Source organism: Trachypithecus francoisi, unplaced genomic scaffold (assembly GCF_009764315.1).
Source record: "Trachypithecus francoisi isolate TF-2019V2 unplaced genomic scaffold, Tfra_2.0 Lachesis_group6, whole genome shotgun sequence".
In the NCBI taxonomy this organism is placed as follows: Eukaryota; Metazoa; Chordata; class Mammalia; order Primates; family Cercopithecidae; genus Trachypithecus; species Trachypithecus francoisi.
Window position 1 is genome coordinate 42,843,280 of NW_022681471.1, and position 13,901 is coordinate 42,857,180.

Here is a 13,901-nt window from a genome sequence, read left to right on the forward strand (position 1 = left end):
TTCACACTTGAACCATAGTTACTGTAAAACACAAAAAATCTTAATACTGTTACTCTTTGCACTTTTTCTTAATCATTTTATATATATGCATATATACATATATATGTGTGTGTGTGTGTGTGTGTGTGTGTGTGTGTGTGGGAGTTGCTTATGTTGTTATGTACAGATGTGGGCCACCATTGCAACAAAATAAATTCTTTTTGCTCTAAAATATTTATAAAGAAAATACTTAAATGTTATGCATATGGTGGTAATAAGGGAAAAATCAAGTATTATAAACAAGAATGAAGGTTTTTGTAAAGATTTCTGTTCAGTGTTTTGCAAGGTAAAATTTTAGGCAAGTTTTCCCTGGAGTTATGTGTATGTGAGTATTCTCATTCTTCCCAACTTGCCTTTGAAGAGTGAAAAACCATTATTTTCAAGTAGACTACTATTCAGCTTTTATTCCTGCCCTGCTGTTTACCCATTAAGAATGAGTTTCTTAGACTTTTCCAATATGTGATTTTTTTTTCCCATTTAGAATGGTGATTTTAAATGTGTGAGTGCATGCACTGTCTTATCTCAGATATTTGCACCCCCGATCCGCCCCCGACTCCCAAAAGCTGGAACACTGCCAACTGATCTGTTATATAGGTCCTGTAGAAACACATCATTAACACTTAAGGTTGGGTGCTGCTAATTCTTTGCAAAAATCCAAACATTGTTAAGGGACCAGGGAGATGCCACTACCCCTTGATTTTCCATCTAAAAATATACATGTTATGTAAGCAAATCTTTCCATATTCATAGTGACTTTTCAAGTATTTAAGACTAAAGATTTTGATCTCACATTTTTATACTGTTTAAATTGCTCACAATTATTACATACATGTCAGCCATCAAATAAAGTTGTACTTTAAAAATTTACTACAATATGGACATTTCTAAGTCAAACACTTGTGACTTTTGCTTTAATTCCGTGAATGTTCCTGCCTCCTTGATATTTGTATTTATTCTTTTTTTCTCTAGAGTGGAGGTATAATTGTGTGATATTTCAGAAATATGGATACATGATTCAAAAAGTCACAGTTAAGGAGATTCATGTTTCTTTGATCATGAATAACTGGTTAGTGATTCTTGCCTATATTTTCCTGATAGCATATGACAAATGTTTCTAAGGTAACAAGATGAGAACAGATAAAGATTGTGTGGTGTTTTGGATTTGGAGAGAAATATTTTAATTTTTAAATGCAGTTACAAATTATAATGTATTCATATTTGTACTTTCTGTTAAAATGCACGATTGCAGAATTGTTGAGATTTTGTGTTTATTCTTGATGAAAAGCTTTGTTCTTGTTTTTAAGTTTGCACTCAAATCTTAAGAAATAAATTCACCCATGTTATCAAGCCAATTTGTACTTCATTATGCATTGAGAGAAAATCTCCAAGTCTGAAGATTATTAGCCAACGTTTTACACACATATTTTTAAAGTACTCATCTCCAAGTTTGTGGAATTGCATTAAGCAGTTAAACAGGTTTGTATAGTCCCATCCTTTAGTTCAGAGTATTTGAATCCCAAACTGTTCCTTTGATCCAGTCAGTAGAGTAAAACCCCTTTGTAACACTGATACTTTGGGACAAAACATGGATTATCAGTAGGTGCTACCAAATTATAACTGCTACTTTTAGGGTACTTAATATTTTAGAGAGAAATTAATTTGAGTTATATGAGGGTATGTATAAAATGGCATTAAGAGCTCTATTTCCTGGCTTTGCCACTGTAGTTTTTGGCAAATTGATTAACATTTTGGAGCTGCATTTCTTCATCTGGAAAAATTGGGTTGATAGGATCTGCCTAATAGGATTGTTGTGAGAGTTAAAATGTAAAGTGTTTAGGAAAATAGCTTATGCTAGCTATTGTTATCATAATTATTATTGTATCTAGACACTATTCATCAGTCAGGTTGTTTAAAGTATTGACTAGCATACTCAGGGCCTTCAAGAACTGACTGCCCCTGAAGATTTTGTGAAAAAAGTTCTAGATCTAGAGGTCAGGAGACCTGGGTTTATTGACACCAGCTTTGTAACCATGGGCCAATCTCATAACCTTAGCCTTAGCCTTAGTTTCTTCTTCCCATTAAAAAAAAAAACACACACACACACACTTCAAAAATGATGCCTTTTGCAAAAAGGGAAACACAAATGACAGAAGAAATAGGGAACACAGTAGTCCTTACGGTCCATCATGTCTAGCTTTAGTATTGTGATCTTACTGTTCCAAGCTCTATTTTCTTAAATGATGCCCTAGGTTCTGAGTTTCCTATAGGGCTCTGAGACTATGGATCACAAGAAGTTGAGGATTCTACTAGGTATAAGGAGTCTGTGACTCTTATTTTTTAATTATTTATGTATTTTTGTCTTGAGATAGGGTCTCACTCTATCACCCAGGCTGGAGTACAGTGGCTCCATCATAGCTCACTGCAGCCTTGAACTCTCCTGGGCTCAAGCAGTCCTCTCACTTTAGCCGCTGAAGTAGCTGGGACTACAGGCATGCACCAGCATGCCCAGCTAATCAATTTTTTTTTTGTAGAGATGGGGTCTCGCTATGTTGCCCAGGCTGGTCTTGAACTCCTGGCATCAAGCAATCCTCCCACCTCAGCCACCCAATGCGCTGGGATTACAGATGTGAGCCACAGTGCCTGACCCTTATGTTTTTTTTAAATTTTAATCAGGGTTTTGCACACATAATGTAAAGGAGTGCTTCCAAACTTCTTTTTATTGTAATCCACAATGCTGTGCACACATATTTTATGAAAATACTTTGTGAAAAAACAATACTAATGAGGTGCACACTGGTGTTCTGTTCTATTTCATTTACTTAAATGTTGGCTGTGACTCACTAAATTGATGTAATTACCCCGTAAAATAGTGCTGCTCAGTAGAACTTGCTGTGAAGTTGAAAAGATTCAGTATCGGCACTATCCACTGTAGTGCATGTGGCCGTGGGTCATTTAAAATGTGGTTATTGTTGGCCAGGCCCGGTGGCTCACACTTGCAATCCCAGCACTTTGGAAGGCCAAGATGGGAGGATCGCTTGAGGCCAAGAGTTTGAGACAAGCCTGGTCAACATAGTGGGACCTCAGCTCTAAAAAAATAAATAAAAATAAAATAACAAAAGTTTAAAAGATCTTTTAAAAAATAAAATGTGGTTAGTATGACTGAGGATCTGAATTTTTATTTTTATGTCCCTGTTGGACAGCATCACTCCAGAGAGATTGTAAGTCATGGTTGGAAAAGCACAGGTTTAAAGGCAGCTGTTACACAAAGTCTCTGAAAAACAGCTATCCACTCCCTTCATCCTCCCCATTTCCTCCCCCTCAGAGGCAACCACTTTTAACTCTTAGTTGATTATTTTGGTATTTACCCTCTTGTATCTAAATAACATGCTTGTATCCCTGCTTCTTAATTTTATCAACTTTTCAGTGTACACAGGGACACTTCTCATCCTCAATATAAATGCATAGTTAGATCAGTAAGTCTTTACATTATAATAACTGCTATTCAGAGCTGAAATGTAGTGGGAAAACTGATTCGTTTTCTTCTGCACTTTTAAACCACTGGAACTAATAATTGTCTTTCTTTCATTTGCTTGGTTTTCTATGCACTTACCGCTAATTCTACTGCAGGCTCTGCAACTAAGTGCTTAAATCTCTCTCGACTTCCAGATAACAAGAATTCTAACAATTTCATCTGGAAAAAAATCTCTCCTAGAACCAGATCATTTGCCCTCGTTTCCCTGGTGCAGGGTCTCGTCCTGAGACTTCCCTTTACCTTCGTCATGTGTTGGATCTCCTGTTTTCTGTATTCCATGTCTTTTTCTTACTTGGATTATTACTTCTCCTTGATAGAATACATTCTACAGTACTTTACTGAGAAGGGATAAATGGGAAATAATTGGAGACCTTAACTGATAATTTGGTTGGGTATAGGATTGAAAATTTCCTCTCCATGTTGAAAGCATTATTCCACTGTCAATAAGCTTTCCATCTTCTCTCTCCAACAGGAACCAACCTTCCTTCCTTCCTTCCTCCCTCCCTCCCTCCCTCCCTCCCTCCCTCCCTCCCTCCTTCCTTCCTTCCTTCCTTCCTCCCTCCCTCCCTCCCCCTCCCTCCCTCCTTCCTTCCTTCCTTCTTCCCTCCCTCCCTTCTGTCTTTAGACAATTCATTTTATATCCTTTTAAAATATCATCCAACAAAAAACAATGAAGTTTACATCTAGGGCAGATATACGTAACTCAAGGTACTTGTAGTCCATCATGCCCCTTGAATAACAACTTTGCTGTTGAAATTTCTTAAAACTTACCAAGTTAAAAAGCTGAGTGATGCAAAAGGAGGAGTATTTTAGTGTAATCTGTAAATTGGCTTTTCTAAAAAAGGAAATACATCCTGTTTCCCCAGATGGGTAAATAAGCAAGAGCTACATGCAGTAGTGTCAGTAGTAAGACATTTCTCAAGTCTTTTCAAATGAACCAAAGGTGGGTATGGGATAGGAGAGAAAATTGATAGAAAAACATTGACACCATAACAATATATTTAGATAATTTAAAAAGGCAAGAGGCGGCATCTCAGTAGCAAAGTGCTTAATAAAGAGTACATTGTAGAGAGTCATACAAGAAAGTATCTCATGCCAGTCACAATGGCGATTATTAAAAAGTCAGGAAACAACAGATGCTGGCAAGGCTGTGGAGAAATAGGAAAACTTTTACACTGTTGGTGGTAGTGTAAATTACTTCAACCATTGTGGAAGACAGTGTGGTGATTCCTCAAGGATCTACAACCAGAAATACCATTTGACCCAGCAGTCCCATTACTGGGTATGTACCCAAAGGACTATAAGTCATTCTACTATAATGACACATACACACATATATTTATTGCAGCACTATTTACAAAGTAAAGACTTGGAATCAACCCAAATGCCCATCAGTGATAGACTGGATAAAGAAAATGTGGCACATACAACCCATGGAATACTATGCAGTTCATGTCCTTTGCAGGGACATGGATGAAGCTGGAAGCCATCGTTCTCAGCAAACTCAGGAACAGAAAACCAAATACTGCATATTCTCACTTATAAGTGGTAGTCGAACAGTGAGAACACATGGACACAGAGGGGAACATCACACACTGGGGCATGTCGAGGGGTGAGGGGCACAGGGAGGGAGAGCATTAGGACACACACCTAATGCATGTGCAGCATAAAACCTAGATGGTGGGTTGATAGGTGCAGCAAACCATCATGGCACATGTATGTCTATGTAACAAACCTGCACGTTCTGCACATGTATCCCAGAACTTAAAATAAATAAAAAAACAAAGGGGCCGGGCATGGTGGCTCACGCCTGTAATCCCAGCACTGTGGGAGGCCGAGGTGGGCGGGTTACGAGGTCAGGAGATTTAGACCATCCTGGCTAACACGGTGAAACCCCATCACTATTAAAAATACAAAAAATTAGCCGGGCGTGGTGGCATGCACCTATAGTCCCAGCTACTCAGGAGGCTGAGGCAGGAGAATTGCTTGAACCCGGGAGGTGGAGCTTGCAGTGAGCGGAGATTGCACCACCGCACTGTAGCCTGGGCAACAGAGCAAGATTCCATCTCAAAAAAGAAAAAAAAGAGGGCACATAAATGGCTCAGCAGCAGGATAGGTAAAAGCCTCAAAGGAAAAATGATGTCCTCGGTGTCATTGTTCTGGGAGGAATAACACATTCTGAATCTGGAACTGTCTGGAATAAATTTATTTCCCTTGTATTTACATATTTGAAGACGATGACTGAAGCAGTATTTCCACAACAATAGCAGTAATTAGGAAATGTATAACTTTTGTGTAACAGAGGTGTATATAGCACCTCTGTAGATGTGCTCAGCAGAAGAGTTTTAAGTTGTTGATATAATAAATTCATTGTGATCTTTAGTCCAGTATGTTCTCCAGTATGTTAAGCTCATCTCTCAGTGGTTCTTCACCCTGGCTGCACTTAGGAATCACATGGGAAGGTTAAAAACAACAACAAAACAGAAAAACAATTTCGATACCTCATCCTCCCTCACTGGCCAATGGAGGCCATACTGCTAGATATTTCGATTCCTTTATTAGCATGTATCTTTAGGATTAAATAACAAAATAATTCACAGAGGAGGCGACAGTCTTCACGGTTAACCAAGGAAGGAGGCTCCTAGTTAACTGTTGGCTTTTCTAACTCTTCCTTCTTGGTAGGATCAATTTTTCTTTCACTTTGGCATGTGTATTAGTCTGTTTTCATACACTATAAAGAACTACCTGAGACTGGGTCATTTATAAAGGAAAGAGATTTAATTGACTCACAATTCAGCATGGCTGGGGAGTCCTCAGGAAACTGACAATCAGGTCAGAAGGTGAAGGGGAAGCAAGGTACCTTCTTCACAAGGCATCAGGAAGAAGAAGTGCTGAGCGAAGGGGGAAGAGCCCCTTATAAAACCATAAGATCTTGTGAGAGTTCACTCACAATCATGAGAACAGCATGGGAGAAACCACCCATGATTCAATTACCTCCACCTGGTCTCTCCCTTGAAATGTGAGGATTGTGAGGATTATGGGGATTACAATTCAAGATGAGATTTGGGTGGGGACACAAAGCCTAACCATATCAACAAGTTAGCTAGCTATTTCCTTTACACTAACAAGAATGAGAGATTCTGAGAGGATGAGATATAGAATCAGAACATTTCTTGGAAGACACTCCTAAGGGTATCACAAATTAAAAATGGGCTCTAGTGGTGGTGGAGAGACACTTGGGAGTGCTAAACATCGAGTTTCCCAATTCATATTTTTGCCTTGAGGTTATAATAAATAAATCAAACAAAAACAAAGGGAAAAAGGAAAAGAGTATGCTGAAAATTCACCCATGCATATGTCTCTCTAGAGTGACTTTTGCAGTAGAAATTGGAAAATAATTCTTTTGAGGTCAGGTATTTATTTTTGCACCTGGCTGTTTGCTAGCCCATGAAGTTATAAGAAGCTTCAAATTAGATATAGATATACATACATATAAATTACAGACATGTCTTTATGGCCAACTGCTCTTCTTACAAATGACTTTCTCACCTTAGCTGTATCTTCGACATTCCTTACTATAGGGCACTCCATGCCCCACATTCAGTTTTGGATGTTGAATAGCAGGTATCAACATAGGAAAGTGGCAATGTGGCTCTCCAAGAGTAGGTGAGGGACAAGGCCAGAGAGAAAAATTAGGAAGCCCTCCTGCCTAGATACTGACTGAGGGAGAAATATAGAAAGACAAGCTGAAATTGCTCAAGTGTGCTCCCCAGCCTTCCTCTGGGTGGCATCATTTCTCACGCAGTTCTACATTTCATTGCCCATCAAGATTCATGGTGGTGACAGAATTAACCTTTCTCAGGGAGTCCAAGTGAAGGAAAGGATATGGAATCTTCTGTTACATTCCAGCAGGAGTCTTTGTTTTCTCTGCAAGAGGCCCCCAGGCTCTCTTTGCTTGTGAATTCTTCCTTTTTGCTTATGGTATAAACAATAGCTCTCTGTATCCCATCTCCTGGGGTTGTGGGCTATCTTGGTTGGCCTTTGGTTTTGCTCAGAGAAGACAAACTCCAAAACCAATTGGCCCGGAGCTGCAGGGACTCAGCATTCTGTTTCCAGAAGTAAGGTTGTACAAATATGTTAGCTTGAGCTGTTGACTTCATTCTCTCTCTTAAAACTTTGGGAGTTTCTCTTTGTCAAGTTTTAAAGACAGATTGAGCACTGGACTTTTCTTAGGTAGCAAAGCCATTTTTGTTTTAAAGCCCTGTGAAGTTCCAATACTCTTAGATTTCCTTCGTCTTAAAACATGGCACTTCAATGCTTCTGGCCCTTCTTGTGTAGTATTACTAGGTGTTAAGAAGAGACAAAAAAGTTCTTGTGCTATTAGCACATGTCAGACCATGGGGGTGAGCGAGAAGCTGAACTGTGAGCTGAAGAGTCTACATATGTAGGAATTTGGAAAAGACAAACAGTCTTTAAGGATTCAGTTGCCTGAGACGGCCTCCAGTCTGAGCCTACTACTGAAGAGGTGACAGTGACTTTTACCAAATTCCAGATAATAACAAGGAGCATGCATTCACTCAAAGCAGCATCCTCTCTGCCCACTGCATCATGAAATTCCTGTTGCTTTCACCCCATGTAGTCCTTGAAGGCCCCATCAGTCTTCATGGACTACATGGGGTAAAAGCAATAGGAATTTCACGGGTTACAGCTTGAGGTTCCACACCAGAGATCTCCAAGAGATTCCTCATGCACCTAAGATATTGATGCCTTCTGCCTTTGGGGTGGCCAGAGCTCCCTGGCAGGTTGCTTTTTTATCCATTTATCCCAGGGAGCCAATATATGTTATCTATGTGTGCTATGTGGTAAAAACAGCTAGAAAGCACTATTTCAGATGTATCCCTCTTCTTGGAGAGCTAACACATGGTCTCAGTGATTTGTTTTCCTGTCTGTAGTCCAAGTTACACAGGCTCTGTCAAAGTAGAAACTGTGTCTGTCTCATATGCTGTTATATATCTAGTGCCTGCCACTGTGCCTAGCTCATAGTACATGCTCATAAAATATTTCATGAATGAATGAATGAATGAGGAAGTCTAGGCCTTGAAGAATGAGTAAAATACGGATAACCTGGAAGGGATAAGGGTTTGCAAGGGTGATGAGCAATAGGAATAGAGTCAGATATGTTTGTAGTGTATGCCAGGCACAATTTGGCAGGCAATGGGAAATTATCAGGCCCCATCATGCCTATTGAACATAATGCTGGATGAATAAAGAGCCACTGAACATCACTGCCAAAGAGCAAAGTAGAAATTAGAACAAACAGATGGTAGTTGACACAACCATGTTTCTCTTAGCATCTAATTTCAAGTCAAACTCTGTGTGTTCACTACGGAAACTATTTCTAACGTGGTCTGGGGCCTAATTCCAATAATTCCTAAATGTTCCCATACCATCTTCCAGCTTAGAAGCCCTCACTGCAACCTCTGGTACCCAGAGGCAAAGGAACACTATGCTGTCATCCCTCACAATGCGAGATGAAGAGGAGTAAACCCTATTGTTTATTCCCTACCAATGTTACAGGCATTGTTTCCCACACGGAGAAAGGAACCTAATGGCTATTTCCTACTCAAAACTTATGTCAGTTGTCACATGCTTAGGGAAATGTGTCCTGAGCTCTCTGAGGTTGAGTTAAACGCTCCTCTCTGGTTCCCACTGCACCATACGTTTAATGCTAATGAAATAACCACAGCCAACATTATTGAGCATTTCATATGTTCCAGGCACTATGTTCAGTACTTTACATGAATTATCTTACTCAATCCTTGCCACAAAATCCTATGGTAAGCATGGTTATTATCTCCATTTTACAATTGAGGAAACTGGAGTAAAGATAAGATGAATGACTTTGCTTAAGGTAACACAGCAGCTGGTAGGTGGCCAAGCCAAAATGTAAAAAGGCAGGTTTGTTTGAGGCTGGAGCTGCTGTTCTTAAGCACTATGCTCTATTAATTTCTAACAGCGCCTTTTCCACACCTTGTTGTAATAGTCTGGGTAGCGTCTGCCTTTCTCCCACCCCCTGGAATGTTAGCAACATCACATCAGTAACCAAATTACCAAGTCTTATCTGGATCCCAGCAAATAACACAGGGCCTGACACAGAAACATTTGAGTAGAAAAACATTCTGCAGCACTATTCACAATAGCAGAGTCTTGGAACCAACCCAAATGTCCATCAATAATAGACTGGATAAAGAAAATGTGGCACATATACACCATGGAATACTATGCAGCCATAAACAAGGATGAGTTCACGTCCTTTGCAGGGACATGGATGAAGCTGGAAACCATCATTCTCAGCAAACTATCGCAAGGACAGAAAACCAAACACCACATGTTGTCACTCATAAGTGGGAGTTGAACAATGAGAACACATGGACACAGGAAGGGGAACATCACACACTGGGGCCGGTAGGGGGTGGGGGCCTGGGGGAGGGATAGCATTAGGAGAAATACCTAATGTAAATGACGAGTTGATGGGTCCAGCAAACCAACATGGCACATGTAGACCTATGTAACAAACCTTCACGTTGTGCACATGTACCCCAGAACTTAAAGTATACATTTTAAAAAAAACCCTAAAAATAAATAAACACGTATGAATTAAAAGATAAGAAAAACATTCTGAATGAGGAGAAATGAAAACTCCAGGCCTCCACCAGATGGTGCTGTGGGAGTCCAAAAGAAAAGTGCCCTCGGACCTTTTCCTTTCCCACTCCTTTCCCAAGAAGACTCCAAATATCCACATTTTAAATTTAATTTAATTTAATTTTATTTTCCAGAGAAGCCTGAGTGGGTAAGAGAAACATTTTCAAGATAACGTTTAGGCAGGAATTGACATGAGTTTGACAATTTTATTTATGACTTTATGTTTTGGCCCAAAAGGCAAGGTTGACCTTATTTCACTCCACTCTTTTAGATTCATGCACTTATTTTAAAGATCTCAAAGTGGTTTTTGCACCCTTGTCACCATTACAAAGCTGGAAATAAAATCTGAATTGCCAAAAGCATTGGAGGAGGCCATGCAGTGGAGTGAAAAGGTTTCCTGACTGTGAAGCAGTCAGGAATGGCTTCTGATGGCTCTGCCATGAACTAATGAGAGACTTCAGGCCAGTCCCTTCTCCTCTCTGGACCTCAGTAGCTCCACCTTTACAATAAGAGGGTTAGATGAGACTTCCAACCCTGAAATGTTTTATTTTCCCTGATAGTTTCTATACAAAGGACCGCAGACAATAAAGAAGATAACTGACTCTGGTTCAACTCTCAGCTTGACCACCTATGAGCTAATCGACTTTGGACAAGTTACTTAACCTCTCTGCAACTTAATTTCCTCATCTGTATAATAGGAATGCTGTTTTACCTACCTCAGAGGGTTGGTTGTTGTTAAGGATTAGGTGACATAATGTATGTAAAGTGTTTAACACAGTGTTTGTCACTTTCAGTAAAAGCTATTATCACGTAGAGCTTACCCTCACAATGTAGTAATTTCCTAGAGCTTGGGTGTTCATTTAGGAGTCATCAAAATTGGGGGAAGTTTTAAGTACTAAGCCACAATCAGGCTTGGCCCTTTTATAAGTACAATGATAAATGCATTTCATGGGTGCACTGCAAGGCTAAGCATGCAATTGAAGCAGAGAGCTGCACAAGTAACCATAAACAAGTGGAATCCTCTTACACTGTTCGTGGGAGTCTAAAATGATACAAGCCACTTTGGTAAAACGTCTGGCAATTTCTTATAAAACTAAAGTACATCTTTCCCTTGACCCAGCATTTCCACACCTAGGTATTTACCCAAGAAAAAGGAAAACATATGTCCACAAAAGGACTTGTATGAGAACATTTGTAGCAGCTTTATTTTTAATAGCCAGAAGCTGGAAACAGACCAAGTGTTCATCAGTAGGAGAATGGATCAACAAACTGTGGTATGGTCACACAGTGGAGTACCACTCAGTAATAAAAAGGAACAAACTACTGATACTTGCAACAGCATGTATCATGATTTATGTATTATATATGAATTATGTATCATTATGTATCATGTATTAGCATGATCCTCAAAAACATGAAGCTGAGTAAAGGCAGTCTTATTCAAAAAAGTTCATGCCTTATGATTCCATATGTATGAGCTTCTATAAGGCTAAACTAATCAATGGTGGAAAAAAAAAACAGTGGCTGCCTCTGGGGGTGAAGGGAGAGGATTGCCTATGAAAGGACAAGAGGAAATGTTCTTGAGTAGTAGTCTATATCTTAATAGGGGTTACATTTGCCAAAACTCAGAAAACATGCAATTACTATTTATGTATCTCATTGTATGTATATTTTACCTCAAAAGGAAAAAAGAATAATAAACAAATATTGGACTATACTTAATGATAGGTATGGAGAAAGTGCTTAGGAGTGAAGTGCATACTGATGTCTGCAACTTCAAAAAAATAAAAGATAATGAAGAGACAAATAGATGGAGGGAGGAATGGGTAGGTGAGAGATGAATAAAGCCAGTATAGGAAAATATTAGTGGTAGAGTCTAGATGGTTACCAGATATCCTCTGTATAATTCTGTCAATGTCGCTATATGTTTGAAATTTTACACAATATTTTTTTGGAAAAATGTAACTTCAATGTTTCACATTCCCCACAGAGTGAATCTTTTTCAAAGCTGGAAAGTTTCATTGCAGGAAGGCAGACCTCAGACCTAGGTAAATATTTCCTGAGCACATACTATGTGCCAGGCACTGTGCCAGGCATGGTGAGGGATACAAAGAGGAAGAACACAGCACCTGCCCTCAAGAGGTCTGTAGGGGCCATCTGATGAGCCCATCCATCACTATTATTTTACGCTATGAGATTGCTAAGGAGAGTGAGATTTCATCTAGTTGAGAAGGTATGTGGCATTGAAGACATTTTGGGTAATTAGTGCTGTAAGTAGGGTTGGACAGCGTCTTCAAGCCAGAGCACAGAGAGTCTTGAAGGTCACACTAAGGTGATCATTTGGAAGTCTAGTGGACCCATTCAAGAATTTTGAGCCAAGGAGTGACATCTTTAGGAATTTACCGGGAGAAAGGGGCAGGTGCAATAGATGCCATTGCTTTAGGGGGGTTAGCGGGCAAGGGAGCTTTTCAGGTACCTGCAATGAGCAACGGGAGCAGGTGGAAGCATCCATAAAGAGAGGTTCAGAATGACCAGGACAGCCCCAAAGCCTAAGGAGATGCGATCTTGGTTTGATCCCCTGGGAAATGGGAAGCCATTTAGTCTGTGCCTCTGTCCTACTTCTTTGCCCAATGATGTTGTGGCTCTGTAAGGCCATACTGGTTGTTCACAGTCAACATGTATTCTGATGGTTTGTTAGTCCATTCTGATTGATCAGCATTGAAGATATACTGCTGTTGAATCCATACGTGAGCACCTCATAAGGTTGTTATAAAGTTAATTAGTATCATGTATGTAATATGCCTGGCATATGCTAGACACTTGATCAATGAAATTAGAGACCAAATCTGATGCTTCAGTATGTGGCCTGAATAGAGGGGGATATCAGCACAAGCCCATGAAGATCTCCAAGAAGTCTCTAAGAAAGGCATTTGAAGCTCCTGAGGCCCATTCCAACCTACAATTATTGTGATCTTTATCAAACCCCAGTTAGTCTGAAATGCTGTGTATATTCCCATGGAACAACTGAGAAGCCCCAGTTGGATTCAGGAACCGTCTAATTATATTCTCATCAGTCTTTTGAGAACAGACCTACTGTGGTGGCTTATGGCAAACCATATTCTCAAGATGGTGCTGCTAGGAGGAGGTAGAGAAGCTTGCAACATAGCCCGGGACAGTGAGCTCAGACCACCTGGAGTGTTCCTTTTCCAAACAAGGCTTTGGACTCCAGTGCTCAGAGATTGGGCCCAGAGTCTCAGTTCTCTCCAAACCAGAATTCTGGCTGGTCGTCCTGCCCACTACTTACCCATCTCCACATCTTGGCACTCCCTATTTGTCCCCAGTTCACAAAGAAGTGTCTGTGAGAGTTATAAAGGCACAGACTGTTCACCGATGTGACTTGCTCACCGATGTGTCTCTAGGACCCAGCACAGTGCTTCACACAAAGTAACATGCAATACATATTTGTTGAATGAATGAATGAATGAATGATTCTTTCTCAGTCTTTATTGGTGCCTCATGAAGCCTTCTTTCTTTCTCTCCTTTAGAGCCCACTGTGGCTTTGCCAGCCTTCTGGATTCCGACAGTGCTTACCATCTGTGTCTGTCCTTTGGCAACTAGCCAAACTCAA